This window comes from Lactuca serriola, chromosome 3 (genome assembly GCF_051521515.1).
Source record: "Lactuca serriola cultivar US96UC23 chromosome 3, Lser_US96UC23_V15, whole genome shotgun sequence".
NCBI classification, from domain to species: Eukaryota; Viridiplantae; Streptophyta; class Magnoliopsida; order Asterales; family Asteraceae; genus Lactuca; species Lactuca serriola.
In genome coordinates, this window is record NC_136410.1 from 66156770 (window position 1) to 66178736 (window position 21967).

General features: G+C 31.5%; 1 pseudogene; it reads right to left on the bottom strand.

Moving 5' to 3' along the window:
• Positions 1 to 1786: 1786 nt before the first annotated feature.
• On the bottom strand, positions 1787 to 7764 carry LOC145095345 (nudix hydrolase 3-like; annotated as a pseudogene).
• Between the last annotated feature and the right edge of the window lie 14203 nt (positions 7765 to 21967).

Genomic DNA, 21967 nt, shown 5'->3' on the forward strand with positions numbered 1-21967 from the left:
CAAAAGAGTAAACTTTTGAGAGAATACACACACTTGAAAAATCGGCTAGCCCTCACTTGTTCTTGTGTAGCTGATTTTGGTGGAGAATGGGTTCCTTATATAGTGTTGACACATTTAGGGTTACACCATGTAAACCCTAATGTGTCATGACTCTTCATTTCCATGACCCATGGGTTTGTAACTCCCATGGAGCATCCTATGGGTTTAACCCAATTTGATAATCCATGGAGCCTCTTAGCCCACTATACAAGTTATGGATGATTTACATAATCAACCCATATATTTAATTAGTTATCTTTTGATCACTTAATTAATTTTAAATTAATTCTTGATCAAACTAATTAAATAATACTATTAATATATTAGAACTTATAATATATTAATAAACCACAAGTGTTATTTCTCTCATTTAGTCTATCCAATTGCATAGTGCCATGCAACCCAAATGGACCATGCCGGGTCGGGTCAAGTACATACCAGAAATAGTTATGGACTTAGACACCTTATCCAACAAATAGTCCCCGAACCGCAACCCGGTAATCAAGCAGAATGCTTTCCTGTCGAAGCGAACCCGATAATGGTGTACTAGAAATAGAAGCTCCATTAGGTCAAGTGGATCATTTGTAGTATATTCCTTGCACATAAGATAGTGGCAGAGTAAAGGGTGACATTATACACCCATCGAAATGTTCATATAATCACCAAAACATGATTGCCTAAACATGGCGGCACAAATCGATCAGTTTTGTAAAAGGGCGATGATTTCCCACCCAAGTTCAGGCCTACAGGTTGTAGTCACAATTGTTTTTTTATGTTTTGTCATGCTACAATAAAAAGAATCATTAATTAGGGAATTTAGTATGTATGTTCATGAGGACATTCCAAAGTACACTATACATGGAAACTTTTTTCGGATCAAATTCCGGACTACTCTTCCGAAATCCTTTTCCGAAAATGGATTCTGGATAATAACAATCTGGATCCATATTCTGGAATTGTTCCTTGTATTCTGGAGGTATTTTACGGATTCTGGATTCGTTCTGGACGATTGAAAATGAGTATATTTGTAAGATTTTTTTGATGTGGCATACATATATAAGTAAATGTAGTCAAATAGTTGCCTTTAAACTACTAAAAATCACAAAAAAAAACACATAAAACCTATATAATTGCATAAATTATATAGGTGTTAACATACAATCCGCAGTAAAGACATATAGTTATAAAGTTACATATAAAAGTGAATTTCATCAGTGCTTAAAGAAGATATTTGTGATTTATTAGGTTCAAAATGTCTTTGGAATGTAGGTTGTGTGTGATCTACTGGGTTCGAAATGTCTTCGGAATGTAGGTTGTAGCAGTTTGAAAGGGTGTCCGGAATAAGTGGACTCGAAACTGACCTCCCAAACGAAATTTATAGGGAGGACCACAAATCGGATCGGGTCAGATCTTATACAGGATTGGGCCAGATCTTATATCTGTGGCCATTTTCCTACAAACTAGTTCGGAATGACCCGTTTCGGACCCTGTGGTCCTTTTTCAAAAAAAATGTTTTTTTCTAAATACCACTAAAAAGTGGTTAGATTACTTAATTTCCTAGACATAAATATTTAATACCCTATTAGACTTGAACTTTGGGAATTAACACTATAAAAATGGTTACACCTTTTAGGGATTCTACTTGAGTTTTGAAACTCAAACACAATAATAGTGATGTCGTATTTCATAATTTCCTAATATCACTTTATGAAAGAACAATTAAAACAATTTAAGCTCGGGGCTTTATTCAAACTGCAATCCCAAATAGATTTTTTATTTCATCCAAACTAAAAGGATCTTCAATAAGATAAACTTGAATAGAAGAAATTTTCTTGAACTGAGAAGTAGAACGCATTGGCAGAACCATATCATGTTGATCGAATCTGTGATCAAGAAATGAATTAAAACAATTCATGTTTACTACAAAGGCTCATCTATCTAAGTTATATCAATCAATACATCTCTAATTGCAATGTCTCTCTTTTCTCTTTAATAAATCCTAACCATATTGGAAATTTTTATCGGCTTCAATATCCCACTAAACTTTAGTCTTTTGAGCTAAACCCGTAACTTCCAACTTTCAAGATTCACCAATTCTTTGCGAAACTTTATATGATCTTCTATCTAAGCCAAATAAGTATTGTTACTATCTATGAGGTTCTTACGACTTAAGATTATTAACAATTTGTTCTACTTTGAAGTCCATACTTCTTCACTTTTTGATTTGATCTTGTATTCCCGACCTAAGACTTAAGATTATTTTAAAAAAGTTGAAACTTCTTTTTACAAACAATCATATTTTCAAATTTTCGAGAAATCTACACATCTTTAACAATATATCTGACTACTTTCAAAGAAGCGACGTCACCGTAATGCTTGTAAATGATTCACTATGCCACCCGATGGCAAAAATGATCGATTTTACTTATTTTATCACCCATTTTATTTATATTTATAAAAATCTTCAACCCAATGGAATATCAACAAGGTCCACTTCCAAAATGAAATTGTTAATATATTCAATGAAGATTGACAAAAGAAAGATCCATACCTCTAGTTTAAGTTCACGTACCTCGTTACAATCTTTAAAACTAATTTCTCCCACGTTTTGTCTAGAGATATCCAATAAAGAAGGTGATTTGTATACAACATTTTTTCTTTATACATAACAATTTATGTTTTATATAATTATGCAATACAACATTTTAAAACATAATTTGTTGTGTATAGAGAAAAATTATTGGTGACAATTGCACAATAACCTTCTTCCCACTTCTTGGGGAGTTTCATTAAAAATAGTGATAAGAACATATTCCTCGAATTCATAGTGCCTTAAATAGAAACAAAATGCCCATGACACATAATCTATTTTCTTTGTCAATTTTGTTTTTCCAATTATTTTTTGGATCTTGATCTTTAATTGGAAATAAGACCCATAACACTTGAATATTTTAGAATATATATATATATATATATATATATATATATATATATATATATATATATATATAGGGTTGAGATCGGTTGAGAACTCAAAGTTTCCCGAGAACCTGAGAACTAAAAGTGAAGCGTTGGATCAAAAGTAATTCGTTAAGGACATGATCGTCATCTTACCAATCTTATTTAATGTTTAATTTTTTTGTGTTATTTAATATATTAATATAAATGTCTAAAAATTAACAAAATAACTAAAAAATTCGGATTTATTTAAAAAATAAAATTGATTTTTTAAAAAAATTGAGGTTTTTTTTTTTAACTTTTTTCAAAAAACATGAATTATTTAAAAATATGAAAAAAAGTTGTTAAAAAACTGCATATTTTTTTCAAAAAAAAAAGCTGCATTTTTTTTTTCAAAAAACTGCATATTTTTTTCAAAAAAAAAAGCTGCATTTTTTTTTTCAAAAAACTGCATTTTTTTTAGAAAAACTGTATTTTTTTCAAAAAATAAAATAAAAATAACTGCAATTTTTTTCAAAACTGCATTTTTTAACAAAAAAAAATCAACGTTTTAGGTGCATATATGCATATTTTTTCAAATGCATATATGCATATTTCTTATACTATAATATTCGTACGTAAATTATAAAAAATCTCATTTTTATTAATCAATCTATAAACATAATACAAGTATTTTATTCGATACATAATAAAATATAAAAAAATACAAAGATTCACAGTGTTATCATTTCTTCATATCAAGATTTTCATATTTTCTTCAATTTATCACTTTTCACCTCTTAAATATTTTCCAATAATTTTTCAAAATCTACAGGAAAAAAATAATTAATGCAAGAACACGCACATGTATATATCATGTAAGATCCACATGTTATTATATAATGTGATATTCATATGTGATTGTATCGTGTAAGATTTAACTGTGAAATTCACAATAAATTTTAAAAAATAATTAATGAAGAACATTTACACGAAATGCATGTGTGCATATACACGTAATTCATATGTGATTCACTTGTGATTTACATGTGAATCACATGTAATTGATATGTGATTAATATGTGAAATACATGTGATTTACATGTGAATCACATATAACACATGTGTGATTTACATGTGAATCACATATAATTCATATGTGATTTACATATGAATCACATGTAATTCATATGTGAATTATGTGAGTCAAATCTAATTCATATATGAATTACATGTGATTCATATGTAAATAACATGTGAGTAATAATACACAGTATCATAACGATTCACATTACTAATAACATGTGATTAGTAATGTGAATAACCGTAGATTCATAACGATTTTTTTTAAATAAAAGGAGAAATGATTTTTTATTACCGTTTTTGTTTTGTAGCCAGATGTTACAGCTCCAGGGTTAAATATCCTTGCAGCATGGTCACCTACAATTAGAAAAATGAAATTTAACGAATACTTCATCAAATCACATGTAATTCACTTGTGTTATACATCTAAATCACATGTAATTGATATGTGATTCACTTGTGATTTACATGTGAATTACATGTGATTTACATGTGAATCACATATAACACATATGGGACTTACATGTGAATCACATGTAATTCATATGTGATTTACATGTGAATCAGATGTAATTCATATGTGAATTACATGTGATTCATATGTGAATAACATGTGATTAATAATACACAGAACCATAACGATTCACATTACTAATAACATGTGATTAGTAATGTGAATAACTGTAGATTCATAACGAGTTTTTTTTTAAATAAAAGGGGAAATGATTTTTTATTACCTGTTTTGTTTTGTAGCCTGATGATACAGCTCTAGGGTTAAATAACCTTGCAGCATGGTCACCTGCAATTAGAAAAATGAAATTTAACGAATGCTTCATCAACTCTTTGGCAAGAATGCTTCATTAACGAAGAACACTTACACAAAATGCATGTGTGCATATAGACGTAATTCATATGTGATTCACTTGTGATTTACATGTGAATCATATGTAATTCACTTGTGATTTACATGTGAATCACATGTAATTGATAAGTGATTCACTTGTGATTTACATGTGAATCACATATAACACATATGTGATTTACATGTAATTCATATGTGATTTACATGTGAATCAAATCTAATTAATATATGAATTACATGTGATTCATATGTAAATAACATGTGATTAATAATACACAGTACCATAATGATTCACATTATTAATAACATGTGATTAGTAATGTGAATAACTATAGATTTATAACGATTTTTTTTAAATAAAAGGGGAAATGATTTTTTATTACCTGTTTTGTTTTGTAGCCTGATGTTATAGCTCCAGGGTTAAATATCCTTGCAGCATGGTCACCTACAATTGGAAAAATGAAATTTAACATCTTTTTCACACCTTCTTATTGGGGAAAATTTGTATTTTTTGTCTCATCTGAATCAACAAGCAATAATCTACAATTTTGCCACTTGTAAAAATAAAAAACTTTACCATTTTATCCAAGTCTGAGGGGTAGAAATTAGCACCAGATGGTTTCTTCATGGGAAAGGCAGCCTTGTATTCAATTCCATTCCAACCTGGAATCGACTTTGTTGATTCCTGAAGTAATCTAATTGCAGAGTCTGCAGTCATAAAAAATGCTTCATTTTCATCAAGGCAAGACCTACAAAACCAAACAACCTTAATTTACACAAATACCAAAGATATGATGAGTGGTCTTATAAGGTATTTGCAGAACAGGGTCTTACCATGGGCTTTTGTTTACTGAATAATAACTCCATTTCAATTTGTAAAAATGAGACTTATGAGCATTCCCCTTTAACCATTCTCTTAGAGATGGATTGTTGAACAAAACCTGCTGGTGGAAAATATCATCCATCATTCTTACAGCATGAATGAGTAACATTAATGCTTCCTTGTCCTCCTTGGTCAAACCGGTCAACTGTGGAAAAAGAATAAAGATTCATATTAAAAAATAATAATTCATATTATAGTAAAGTTGATGCTAAAGTGAGAATACAATTATGAAACCTCTGAAGTAAGTGAGATAGGAGCATAACGATTGAGCTTCTTTTGAAGATCCAAACTCGGTGCTTCCACATTGCAATGGTACCTTTTCATAATTATTTCAAAAAGTTGACTATATTGCACCTCTAGACTGTAGGGAACATACTTAGGATCTTCTTTAGCAAGGGCCTGCTTATACTCCTCAATGGAGATATACTTAACAGCAGAAACTTCAGATTCCTGAAAGAAAAAGAACAAGCACATGTTTAGATTTAAAATTTTCAATAACAACTTTATAAAAGTTTGGTATATATTCTCAAAATAAAAAATGATTGAATTATACATCACCGGAAGAGTAAAAGCCTCCAAGGGAATTGGGGATACTGTTGTAACGAGATAAACATCATCGAATTCATTATTAATGAAATTACCATTATTTGTGACACTGTAATTACAAATTTACAATAATAGCAAGTCATGGAATGGAAATCAGAACATTTAATCGTTGTAGCTTGATGAAAAACCTGTTAATAAGAAAGTAAAGTGTACCTTTGTTGCAGGAAAACAAAAAGTAATTCAAAGGCATCATTTGGGAGTGTCAGACCAAGCTCTTCTTGAAGCTCTCTCCTACAAAAAATTAACATATAAAAATGAATTAGTTACTTATATCCATGATTAGATCCAAAATTTGCTTCCATGAGAGTTCAATAATTTACCTAACAGTGATAAGGGATGAATCCCCAGCAGATATATGACCAGCACTAGAGATATCCCATAATCCAGGCCATGAATCCTTGCAATCAGCTCGTCGTTATAGAAGAAGTTCTTGTGTACTTTCAGCAAAAATCCACACATGAACAGCTTGGTGATAATCCCCATCTCTGTGAAAAGCTCCTCTGTACAAGGTAGATTAAACAGTAATTGTGGCTTAGAGGGATGGCTGGGTGATTTCAAATTAATCTCAACATCTGATTATTTTGACCTTAGCTAATCAACAATCAGAATCATAATCAGTTTCCCAAACACTCTAACATTGATATTGAACTTCAAATCACAATAATAAGTTTAGAGTTTTGACACATATCCAAACACCCCCTGGGAGTTCTAGTATGATCAGGAAAGCCCTAGAAACATATATTAAAGAACCCTTTCAAATGTAGTCCAGCTATAAGATGAAAACGGTTATGAAATCAAACAACTATAGAAAAGAAATATGTAATCTGACCTAGGTTTGGATACGATGCGGTGTTTGCATACGACGATTTCTGCAACTGTGAAGCAAACACCAATAGGATTAGTGATTGTAGAACATGAAATGGCTTTGAACATGAAATAGAATAACACAGGTGTGTATCAAGATTAGATTTAGGTCACAATCTCAGTGACCACGAACAACTTTTGAAGATATGCTTCAAATTAAGAAGCACTATATGTGGTCATCAAATGATAATGAAAAAGTCAACCTCCCAACATAATTGGGAACTAGATTATACTTTTGAACACCATTTAGTGATAGAATCAATATCAGAAGTATTCAATTTTACCACCAAAGTCAAAATTAGATCCATATTAGATGCATAAACACTTAAAAGAATTAGACATTGTTGTGTAGATGATGCAAAAAAAAAAAACAAAAAACAAAAAAAATAGATTGCAAACAATCAATTGATTAGTGGAGATCTAGTAGAGAATAGAGACGACTTACTTTGGTATCAAGCATAACTGCACAGAGAATACCGACGTTATCCATGACAGTTTGGAGATTATCAAGCGTTTCCTGATGATACTCATAAGATCCATGCGAGGAATCGATTCCAATTGCCAGATCTAGCCCTGTCGAAAATACCCGATACCCGAATTACCCGCCCGATTTTTTCGGGTATCGGGTAAATCGGGTATCGGGTAAATTTTTCTGGGTGATCGGGTTACCTGATTTTTTTTCGGGTCGGGTAAAGGGTACATTTTTTGGGTTTCAGGTATACCCGAATTACCCAAATTATTTAATTTTTTTTTTGTAGAGCTTGTACTATATAGCATGTATTTGATCACGCTTAAACTAACTATCATTATTGTAAAACATAAATATATTTATTATGACAATACGACACTAACAATATTAAAAGTAATTTTTATATATCATCACGTTCTTTAAAACTTAACTGTTTTCTAGATTATAGTTTTTATTGCAACTAACAAACTCATTATCTTGACGAAACTTCAAACATAGCAAAACTTATGGCTACATTTATCTTAAACATTTTAAACTTTTAAATTAAGATCTTTAGGTATTTGTTTTTTTAACATCTTATTAGATTAGATTAAGTTGTTAAAAAATTACTTGATATCTCATGTATTATTAACTAAAAAATCTCAATGTTCAAAGTTTGAGTAACTTCATTTATGTCTCGTTTGTTTATATAAACAAGAATAATAAAGCATGACGTATTTATTTCATTAAATTTATTTTCAGGTGAAATTCAAAAAAAAAAATTATATATTTCGGGTAATACCCGAATTATCCAAACCCGACCCGATACCCGAATTACCCAAACCTGAATTATCCGAATTTAGTTTGGATAGGGTAATGGGTAATTTTTCTAACATAAAAAACCCGAATTACCCGAAACCCGAAAAAATTACCCGTTCAACACCCCTAGCCAGATCAACGACGACAAAAGATAACGACGATGAGGAAGAACATGAGTGAGGGTCATCTTTGGAGGCGATGTGACGGTAGGAGGTGGGATAAGATATATATATATATATATATATATAGAGAGAGAGAGAGAGAGAGAGATGGACGGGGTTTACCTGATTCAGGGTAATTCATCACTAAAATGCCCCTGAATCATTTAATTATCAATGCCCCCGTGTTATTTTTTTCAAGTATTTACAAAAATGCCACAAATGATCCTAGCCTTCTATTATTTTGATCTAACGGTCCTGGTTTGGTTCTCGGGTTCTCGGGAAACTTTGAGTTCTCAAATGATCCTTCCTCTCTCTCTCTCTCTCTCTCTATATATATATATATATATATATATATATATATATATAGAGAGAGAGAGAGAGAGAGAGAGAAAGAGAGAGAGAGAGAGAGAGAGAGAGAGAGAAAGCTAGGTTCAAATGTTTCTAACAAGTAGTGTGTGCCTATATGCACCAATGAGAATTCAGGAAACAATAAATCATTAATTAAATTAAAAAAGGGTATAATGGTAAACTTAGTATATCTAATTATGGTAAAAAATCATTCAATTAATCTCTCCTTAATTACTTAAACCCTAGAAAACCAACATCCCTTTATCAGTCGTCGCTCACAAAATTATTTTGCATCCCCACCGCCGTTTCTTTGATTTCGCCATTGTGCAACACCGAGCAGCGGTATGTATGAAGATTTAGGCCTTATTTTCGCATTCACTTATTCTTTAACACACAGGTCCTTGGCGAAGCTCTCTACTTCTTTTAACGCTAAATCTCTCATGGCGTTTTCTGATCGTCCCGGAAACAGCCAAGGAAATACTAAATAGCTCGGCGTTTGCTGATCGTCCGGTGAAAGAGTCGGCGTACGAGCTATTGTTTCACCATGCCATGGGTTTCGCTCCCTACGGTGACTACTGGTGTAACCTTCGAAGAATCTCGGCGACCCATTTGTTTAGCCCTAAGAGGGTTGCTGGGTTTGGGTCTTTCAGGCAAAAAATCGGGTTAAGGTGGTTTGATGATAAAATTTGGGCAGAAGAGGAAACGTCAGAGCAACTGCAAACAAACGTATCACGAACACCTAAGATACAAGTCGTCATCCGCTCATGGGCTTTCCACAAACCAACAAGCAAAATCCATATTTTGCTGCAAACTGATTTAAGGTAATTTCCGATCATCTCTGAATATCGATTCCTCTGTAAAAGATCAGGTCTTTGAAGCTAATATTTGGGTTTCTTTCGGGGTTAATAAAACCCTTGATAGGTTAGTATTCCTCGCCGAATTTCTCGACAAACGGTATCATTAATATCTGGATTTCTTCTATTGTTTCCCTAACTATGTGAATTATGCTTTTCATCTTATCTATGCTTGGTTTTTGAATTATTGCAAAATTTGATGTCTACTACACCTTTAGAGTTTTGATTCTTATTTTTCCAATCGAGAAAGACAACTTTTGATTGAAAACAAATAATTAACTACGTGAATGAAATCAAGCTCCAATTACACCAGTCGGATGTGTATCAGTGTTGGCGGATGTCTTTTCCACTCTTTGTTCCCAGTCGAGAAAGACATAACATATGAATATATTAGGCATGCGCCTTACCTGAATTAATGTGTTCGTGTGTTCTTTGTGTTGAATGTTCATAATAACCTGCCCTTGTTTGTTGTTCCTGCCTTTGTTTGTCATGGATATGCTTATGTTAGGGTGGATGCCCCAATGTCGTTTCTGAACCCTAAATCCTAAATTTCTAATCAATGACTCAAGTTCCTAATGATGTTGAGAATTTTATAGTTCTAAAGCTTAATTATTACTTCACTCTGTATTTTCTTCGTCACACTATGCCATATCTCTATGTTCTTAAACTTTGGTTTTTAATTTTAGAATATGAACTTGTTTCTCTAAATGATGTCTATTACATTTGTGCATCAGTAGTTTGATCTTCATCTTTGAATATCATAGGTTACATGTTTTTTTTGTATAACAACATGAATCGGCCCAAGAACTAAAAATAAAATTTTTAATGCTCAAGTCTTCTCCTCATAGCGTGCCCTCTCCTACAATTCCATTTGTTCAATTTGATCAACACTTCAACCCTTTTTCAATTTGTTCAATAAAGATCAGACTTGAAAGAAACCCTTCATCTTTGCTGCCTATATGTTTTAATACCAATTAAGGTGGTTTGATTTTCAGCAAAGGCTATGAACTTCTCGGAATCTTCAACTGGCGCGACCATTTTCCGATCGTAAGCTGGTTTGATTTTCAGGGAATTTCAACAGCTCTTATTTGGGACTTCAACAAGAGTCAATTTGTTCGTGTTTTAAGTGCACTGATTTTATTTTAATTATGCGAAGGTAAGTTGAAGGCGAATCCAAGACTATTTGATTTTATTTTAATGATAGATGGTTCTTGATTTTCCATTTGTTCTTGATAGTTGATTGTTCTAAACTTGTCTTTCATGATAAGGGTTAAGCTGACATTTTGTCAGAATTTGCATGAAGAGGGTTAAGTTGGGGATTTTTTTTCATATCAGAATGCAAAACACATGTTCATTCTATGAGAATATAAATATTACATAAAACATGTTATGCTAGTAATTATGTCAGAATACACTTATACATGCTTTAGAATGTTTAGATATTTGTTATTCATTTGATTGTTAATGAATTGAGAGGATAAAAATCTGTTAATTTTTTTTATTCATGTCTTCCGATTATGGTTTTGGTTAATTATTTATATGTTGATAATAAATTCTGCTAGAATTTTACTGTTTTATTTTGATAAAATTTTAATATTTATATGTTTATAATGTATTCTAACAGAATTTTACTGTTGCATTCTAACATAATTTGTGATAGAAATGGCTTGAAGAATTGATGGGAAAGGTTTGAAGAATGAATTAAAGAATGATCACACTCAATGTTTAAGAATGTTGTTATTTTTTAAGAATTACACTTGTTATTCTTTCTGAATGTTGTTATTATTCAAAGAATCACAATTAATTATTTGGTATATTGTTAGTTCAAGAATCTATTTTGTGTATTCTTTTCAGAATGTATTTAGTAGGTTATGATTGACATTATGTTATTCTGACAGAATATGTTAGAATGTAGTTATTTTTCAAACTCGGATTCCAGAACTTTGTTATTATCCAATAATATTCTAATAGAATAAAATTCTAAAAGAGCATCATTCTAACTAAAAAAAATATTCTGACAGAATAAATCCGTTATGTTTGCAAATTATGTTAAAATTAAAATTGAATTAATTAAAAAAAATCATATTTTTAAAATTAGGAGAATTAATTATCCATAAATATCCGAAAATTTCCTTTTATAATTGTAGTTAATTGTCCAAAATACCATTTTGCTAAAATTTGTGTGATTATATGGTACATGTTATCCCATTGTAATATCGAACACTAGCTCTTAAAATTATGTTCATTGATGAATTCTATCATTTGGTCCAGATTTGTGCATTCTGGCACACAATAGTTAGTAAAAACAAAATAACCTAAGCCTATATATATATATATATATATATATATATATATATATATATATATATATATATATATATATATATATATGTGGTTCTTTTTGAATCTTATAGATTTGGCAACTTCGCGTTGAGATGATAATGTTGATTGCTATGGTGGCGGGAATCAACTGGTGTTAGTCGAAGAGAAATGATAATGGGCGATGAGCCTTATAAGGGTATGAAAATTTTATATATAAAAACTAAAATACCACTTGGCGTTGAGATTATAAGCAAATTGCTATAAAATAACAATCAATTTCATATCTCAATATAAACATATAATAGTTTTGCTTGATTTTCATATTTGTGCTTAAGCAACAACTAAAACTTATAAGGGTATGCAAATATTTATGCTTTTTTTTTGTTTTTAATTTTGTTTAAATCCAGCCATGAACATTTTTGTTCCCACACAAATATCAAGATTCGTAAGCCTAGTTTTTAAAATATCTATTGCATCAATATGTGCAATGTATCTTGTTTGAGAAACTTCATACTAGCTTCATAAACATGTGTGAATAAGATCAAGTTGTACCTTTGTACTTGCACTAATTCGTCATTATTTATCCTAAAACATTAAAAATAAAATCTTTACTGGTGATTTTGTTATATAGGGGGGAAGAATGTGTATAAGAACAATTTAATGGACAAAATCCATTAAATAAATGGGACAAGATACCTACTTAGAAGACTTTGTCCCTCTAATTCCAATCTTGTTTGGTTGAATGGTTTTTTACATGAAACTTAAGAATGTTTTAAGAATAGGCAATGACAATCAAAACCTAACTTATATTGGCCCCACAAGGACATGATATGTCATCCCAAACACATTTATATATAATAATGAGGTGTTGCATTTGACACCCTTGAAGTTTTGTGAAGGACATGTTGGGTCCCTCTTGACTTCAATTTAGATCTAAAATAGACTAATTTAATTTTTTGGGAGAAGAATAAAGAAATTTATGGTGTTCTTACATTTCTGCATCAATGAGGCCATGTTGACACTTCTATATCCAACCACTTGTTGCATTGTCGGATTTGGCTTTATAGTTTGTAAAGAGTTTTGAAAGCACAAAAAATTGTTTGATATTGTTTATAAATATAAATGCAAAATTTATGGAGGCTTGGTACATGAACAAGGTTGAAAGTTCAAGATGAACTCTTTCAGCCGACATGTGGAAGAACTCTTAGACAAAAGTAGTTTATTTTGTCTTCTAATTAGGTTATTTCTTTAACCTTAAATCATTTAATTAGGATGATACTATGTTTTTCGGTTGATAAATAGAAGTCTAGAAATTGTTTAAACTTTTGTGCATGTAATCTATAATATATTATTTTTAAAAACTCAACCCGTTGTAAAATAATACAGCAATCTTCTTTTTTTTTTATTCAAACATCAATATTACTTCTAATCCAAAAGTAATATCTTTTCCTCCGAGAAAGTAATCACAACCCAAAGAGGAAGGACCTTGGTGTAAATGTATCTCATAAAGGACACTGGACCACAATTTTATTATTAATATTTGAAATTTAAATATACGAAAGGGATGGATAAAGTTCTACAGAATGAAAACATTAAACTTTGAGGAGTGAAGTGCAATTCGCTTATAATACTAATAGTTTGCACATTCCATGGTTACAAGTGAAGGCCCCCAAACATTATTGTCCCACTAAGGGTACAACACATAGATAATTATATGATAATTAAATAAAATAAGAAAAGAAAACTAAAATGGATGTTTGTTAAAATATACTTGGCAAGTTGGATATGTAGTTAAAATAAATAAGAAATATATTTTATCAAAAAATATATCTAAATCATTGTCATCTACTATGAAATAACAACTTTAATTATATACTAAATCAAAACATTGACTTACGATTAATAAAATATCTTAAAGAATGATATCCGTTGTAAAAAATCAAAAAGTAATTAAACAAAATACAATGTAGTTAATTTCATATCATCTCATCTCTACTCTAATAAATGAAAATGACTTTACCACATGTCTTTCTCTCATAAGATTAGCCACATGTCATTTTGTCATAATTTGAAATATATTCATTTTCCACTTGTCATTATTTTAATTTTCATTTTCAATATATCATTAATTACTTTCCATAAATTAAACCTACCATAATGACTATTAAATTTTAAATTTTAAATTTCAAATTCAATTCCAAATAAATTTACAGTTAAAACTTTTATGTTTAATATTTTGTTATAATTAACCCGTTTAGTACACCCTAAATACATAATTTTAATTAATTTATTCTTTGCATGTTTTTTCTCATAATTTTCACTTATTTCAATTTCAAATTCAAATAAAATTTATATTTAATCGTTCGTACTTAACATTTTGTTTTAATCAACTCGTATATTATACGGGTCTCACAACTAGTAATAAATAAACAATAACAATTTTTATCAGTATTAAAAATAATGAAAGAAACCCATAACTTGGTTAGAACATTTTTTATGAAATTATTCATTTTTAGACTTGTTGCTAATTAACTAATATAAGTAGAAAATTGATCAATTACAACATTTTAATATTAGACTCATCCCTAGTGTCCTTATATCCATGGTTGCTTAGAGTAGTCACCTATGATTAGAGTTGTAAATGAACCGAACAATGGTTGTTTATGTTCGTTCGTTTAAGTTAGCCGAACAAATGAATGAACACGAACAGATAAGTGAACGAGTTTCCTTGTTCATGTTCGTTCGTTTAACAAATTACATTGTTTATATTCGTTCGTTTATGTTTGTGAACATGTTAAATGAACATAAACGAACAAATATAAACAAATGGGGATAAAAAAACATAGTTAAAAATATATGAACATAAACAAACATATAATATATTAATGTAATCAAACATTATTGAACATATATGAACATTAAACGAACTTAAATAAACGAATTTTCATGAACATAATTGAACTTTTGATGAAATTTAAGTCAGAGATTCAATCTAACATTTATTTTACTATAAGATTTCAGAAATTATGAAGATCACAAACCCTAAGTAACTCAAATGAAGAAGATAACTAAACCCTAAAAGTAACTCAAATGAAGAAGATAACTAGAAAGCATACCTTATGGATTTCCTAATTTATGGTTTAAGTGGAATTCCTTCGATGGTGCTTAAAATGCCTTCAATTCTTCATTTCTTCATTCAATATCCAAATCATAGTACTCTCTCTGGATCTCTCAAAATCATTTTCTCCAAATAAGAAAGAAAAGGGAACTAGGTTTGTGTTTAAAACTTCACTTATTCATACATTGACCACTAAACTTTATGTTTCCCACTTAATTCTCTTTATAGTCTCTAATATCTTCTAGTCATAAAAATTCCAAATGCTTATACCGCATTAAGTTCTGAACTTTTTTTGTCCAATTCTAGTTAAGGTGAGGCTAAACCTAAATTCTCCGAATTGGCAAGTTTAGTCCCTGAAATTAAAATTTTCTCTTTAACCCTAATTTAACTTTCTAGAAACCTTGAAGCTTTTAAATTCACTACTATTTATTTATTTCATATATTTATATATTTTATATTTTTATTTATTATTATTTTTAATATTTTCACTTACCTGGTTAAAAGTCTAACCCGAAATACGGATGTTACAATACCCTTCATATGTTAATATTATGACTTCATATGTTAATATTATGATAGTATTAAAAGCAATAAAACGAGCAATGTACATCAAAAGAATGAAATTATTGTGGCACACAAAGCATTACGCCATCCATGTGAATTTGTTTACTATTAAAACTTGGTTAGTGTATAATTAATGATACTGCATCCGTCCTATATTAATTGTTTATTTTTAATTTTTAAAGTTTTTCTGTTTTAACTTTGACCTTAAATATGTTTGTTTTTTTATATATAATAGTTGATGCAAAATATATGAATAAGTTGTGTTTTAAATATATTTTCATTGTTATTAGTTTCATCAAATAATATATAACAAAAATAAAAATATATATGAAGAATAAAAAATTCAAAGATAAAAAAAGACAATAATATGGGACGGATGGAGTATTAACCTGAAAGTATTTTATAACAAAAATATGAATAGGAAGCTTATGAATTCTCATATGACGTAGTTGATTTGAAGGTTTTATTATTAAAACAAAGTGCTTGTGGTGGGTGATGTTTGGGCAATTCATTAAATATGCGAAACCCCAACATCTCACATGGGCTTATAATGACTCTTCGCAAATCAGATAAATCAAGGGATTTTAGTTAATCTCGTTTTACTATCAACAAGAGTCAAAGATTTCCCATAATTTCCTAAGATTCTTGTTTGTTTGTCATTTAGGGTTTTATTGCTCATGGTCTTTCACTCTTTCTAGGAACCTCTTAAAATTATATTTTAGACAGAATTGTCTTTCAAGAAATCTAATTATTTAATTAATTGCATTTCCAATATATTCTATTTTATATCCAAGTTTTAATAAGTACTCATCATAAAATGTATAAAACACACTACTTGTCAATTTCTCACCAAAAAATAAAAAAGGGTTAAATTGATTAAATCGTTTCATTTCTTATAGATAAACAAATGTGATTCTTATAATTATTTCATATATCCATCATATGCAACTAGGTATTTAATTATATACATACATTAAGAAGAATGTTTAAATATCATCTGAATGCCAAGAATATAAATTTGAAAATGATGGGAATTAATATAATTATATGAATCCGGACATATAAAAATTAAAATATCATAGTTTCATTTCATTATGAAAAAACAGATGAAAGAAGTAATGAAGGAAATGCCAAATATTGCTTCAGCAGTTCATTAGTCAACTTGCTCAAACCGACCCCTAACGGTTCGAGTAAAACCGGCCAACAAATATTGATTGTAACATCAACATGCATGCTTTTCATTTTATTATATTATAAAAAGTTGTATAATAAAACATTTCATTATATGTCATGAAAGTAATAAAAAGCATCATAATTCATAAGTTTGTATATATGAAGATTTATTAATTAAATTAGTAAATATATTGGTCCAAAAGGGTAAATCTTGACTCCGTCGACAACGCCGATTAAGTCCGTCCAAAGAACAGTGACACGTGGGATCTCGCCACCAACTACGGCCCTTGCCGGCAGGCGCTCCATTCTCTAGTTTATGTCGTTTCTAATAAGTCTTCATTCATAAATTAAATAATAAGCTGCAACATCATGTATTTAGTTTAATACAAATATTCACTAATAACCATAACACCATATATTTATTTTGCAGCAATTCTGGGGAATCGAGCGTGATATTAATACTGGTTAATTTTTTATAGTATTTGTACGTTTTTACTTATAATAATTTTATATATTTTGAAACTTATAAGATAATTTGAGGGGTTTCATTAATTGTTGTATATATTTTTAAAACTATTCTACTATTATAGATAAAATGTTGTAAGCATTTAGCATTCTACTAGTATGTTGAATATTAGAACCAATAGACACACAAGGAAATCGATAAATAATATTGAAAATTATATGTAGCATATAGTTGCTGCATATCATTCAATGAAGGTTTGCACAAATATTTATCACCGAAGGTTTTGATAACACATCTCGACAATCTATACAAACTTTTTTCGTGCAGTTCGCTTCGATATTCTCATATAGTCATCAATGGAATCGGGCGACTCCCCCATAGCTATAAGCTTAATTGTAGAAACACATTTTTGCAACTCTGTAAAACCTCATTTACCTTTCGCATCATACATCATTTGGAAAAATTCATACCTAAACATATATTTAATTTGTAAAAAATGTGTACTTATGTTATCTAAAAAACAATTATTTGTATTTTTTCGCAAACGAAACTTTCTTTTGAAATCGTTAGGTTGGTAGACACAGTTATCCATAAAATAATCGTGTACTAGACGTCTATACTCTTCTTCACGATCTCTGTTTGATGTTGCACGCCTTGTCAGTAATGGAACTGGCTCTGGTGGTAGCATGTCTGTAGAATATCGGTACATCATACTCATGAATATTGATAGGTGCATTTTATGCACCTACTTCATAATTCTTGCATTTAGTTGATTATTTAGGCAATTGCAAATTTCATCAAGAATGTCTGGTACTTCACTATTTTTGATTTATTCTGTAGGCATTATGGAGCGTGGAGCTTGGATGCTTGAAGCTTTGGAGCATGAAGAGAAGAAGAACTAATCATTCCATGGCAGAAAACATGAAGACATAACCCGAGTCATTGTTGCATTGTCATCATAGCAAAAGACTACGTTTGAAATGCGGTTCTTGTCACACTGACACGGGTCGTGTTTGTCCTTTATCATCTTATATTTGAGCAACATGACTCGTGATGAATCTAGATTGAAGATGGAGCCAACACTGAAGACTTATTTGTTTTTTTAGCAAAAAGCATGGGTCATGCCAAAAACACATCGTCAAGACAAATGCCCATGCCAAAATCACATGGGCAAAAGGCATGGGCATTCCAAAAGTGCATGGCCTTATGGCATGCACGTGAACATTAATTAAAACAGGAGAAGGCATCACTTGATGAGGCAGAGACGGTTTCTGGAGTTTTTTTTAGGCGATCTTGGGCGATTCTAGGAGACTTCTTGGAGTTTTTGAGAAGACCTAATCATTGCAAACACTTTTGATTTCATTTTAGTAAGCATTAAACATTTCAATTCCATCTTTATTCTTGTTTGATTTGTTCTTAGCCATGTGTGGCTAAGAAACCCTAGTTTATAGTTCTTGTTCAAAACATATTGATTGCTTGACTTGGAGCATGTGATTTAATGTTTGATTTGAGATTCTATTCTAGCGATTATGTTCTTGTTTAAACTAGAATCCTTAAATTTGATTTTTGTTTGATTGACCACTTTCATGAATTGAATTTTTGTGTAGTTAATTACCTTGTAGGGCACTTAATCATTCTACAAAGTTAATGATTGGTAACAAACAATAGGTTTTCTTATTGTAGAACATTTATCACATGTTTTCACACTTCCAAGTGTATGAGAAGAAATGAATATTGTTGGGAAGCTTGTACAAAACTTAATGCAGTTTTTCGATACAATCTAAGAGCGTGTTTAGGTTGAATTAGTAAAGCTAGGTCTAGTCAAAGAGCGTGTTTTGGTTAGATAATTTGGCAAGCGAGACTTATTAGAGCGTGTTAATATCTTTCAGTACCAACTTAGAATAACAATCACAAATTACATCAAGTCATAATCAGGTTAAATGACAACATTGAGAACTAGAACTAGAAACACTTTTACAACTTGTTTACAAATCTACTTCATTTTCTGCATGTTTCAAAGTTGATTGTTATTTTCATTGTTTGACTTTTGCAAACAATTCCCCCTTTGTGACCAAAGTACCTTGCACAAAGAGGTATAGAGTTTTATCCTGTGTCTCTGTTTCGACCCTGTTTTCCTTGTACTACACGCATTAAAGCAGTGTATTTGGAGTCTGTTGGACCCCTATTATTTGTTGGGTTTGACTTTGACACGCATAACAAATTGGCGCCGTTACGGGGGACACAGTGTTACTAATTGTTTATGCCTAGACCTTTTCGTACAAGTACACCACTTCCAATTGACTCGGAGATAGAGAAGACTGCAAGGAAGTTACGGAAGCAAGCCAAGCTTCGTAAGAGGTAACCGTTTTCCGAAACTTCTTCATCATCTACCCCTCTGGTCATCAACATTTGAGAGGATATGCCCTTTCAAGTGTGTCAGAAACTGAAACAGAAAACCCTTCATCATCATCTTAACCATCCTCACCCATAAATACCACCCCACCCTTATCACCTACTCATAACATCGCAAACTCCACACCCACATAATCCTCAATTCCCACTCATACCATGGGAGATAACCATGGAGGAAATCCACCTCCAAATCCTCCACCCGAACAAACCCTTAGCCAATGGGTGAGGCAAGAGGTTACTCAACAACCTCTTTGCATCACCTATCCGGTAGCCACAAACCTTGAACTAAAATCCGGTCTTATCCACCTCCTCCCAACCTTTAGAGGCTTAGAAAATGAAGATCCCCACAAGTTCCTCACAGAGTTCCATGTTGTGTGTGTTGGCCTGAAACCACACAATGTCACGGAGGACCAAATCAAGCTTAAGGCATTCCCCTTTGCAGTGCAAGACTCAACAAAAGATTGACTTTATGACCTTCCACCGGGGATGGTTAACACATGGGTAGATCTTGCACGCCTCTTTTTAGACAAATACTTCCGAGAAATGAAAGCCTCGACCCTAAGAAGAGAGATAATTGAGATCAAACAACACAAGAGAGAAGCCTTTCATACATATTGGAAGAGATTCAAAAAGTTTTGTGCCTGTTGCCCAAAGCATGGTATTAGTGAGTATCAAATCCTCCAATACTTTATTGAAGGCATGACTCCTTGGGAAAGAAGACTTCTTAATGCTTCAAGTGGAGGATCTTTGACCGATAAGACCCCAATTGAGATTCAGGATCTCATAAAAACATGGTGGAGGATTCAAAAAATACTAGTCAAGATGAAGATTGGTATACGGATGCACCCCGAGGTGTAAAAGAGATGCACATTCCTCAAATTGAAGCTCAACTATCTGAATTGACTAAGGTGGTAATGATGCTTGCTAAGGACAAAGGTGTGCAATCCACACCCCGTCCTTGTGGTATTTGCACTCAAGTTGGACACCCGACTGATATGTGTCCTCAATTGCAAGAAGAAGAATATGAAAAAGCAAATGTTATGGGAGGTTATTTCGGGCACAATCAAAGAATTTATGATCCGCCCTGAGGCAATCAAGGATGGAACAACAACCAAAACATGGGCTATAAACAAAGACAACCACCTCATTACCAAGCAAAGCCTCCATTCCCACAACAAAATTACTAACCGAGGCAACCACAACCTTCTCCTCAACAAGTCGGGTCCTCAAGCATGTCCTTAGAAGACATAGTTAAAAGCCTTGCCACTAGTTCATAAAGTTTTCAGCAATCTTGAGTGCCAAATGGCACAACTTGCTCAATCGGTGAGCAAAATGGAGAATCAAGGAAAGCTACCTCCTCAAACTAAAAAGAACCCAAAGCATAATGCTTTTGCAATTAGTTTGAGGAGTAGAAGGAAATATGATGGCCCGAAGATGCCCGAAGAAGAAGAAGAAGAGTTGGTGATAGAAGAACCACCAAAGAAGGATGAAAAGAAAGAAAAAATGGTGGAGAAAAAGAAGTCGGAAGAGCAAGAAGCAAATATCACACCACCACCTTTTCCATCAAGATTGAGAAGTAACAAAAAAAAGAGAGGAGGTAGTGGAATCATGGCAATGTTCTGGAAAGTTGAAGTCGACATCCCTCTCTTAGACGCGATCAAACAGGTACCTAGATATGCTAAGTTCCTTAAGGAACTTTACACATCTAAAAAGAAGTTGCAAGGTAATGAGACAATGAAAGTAAGTGAAAATGTTTATGCAGTTTTGCAGAAAAGGATGCCCCCAAAGTGCAAGGATCCGGGTGTTTTCACCGTTCCTTGAAAATTGGGAAACCTTTATGTCCCCCGTTCTATGCTAGATTTAAAAGTTTCAATCAATGTTTTACCATATTCTGTTTATAAATCCATTGTCATAGACTCTTTAAAAAAACCAGGGTGATCATCCAACTTGCAGATCGTTCTATAATACACCCAAAAGGTGTATTAGAGGATGTTTTAGTGCAAGTTAA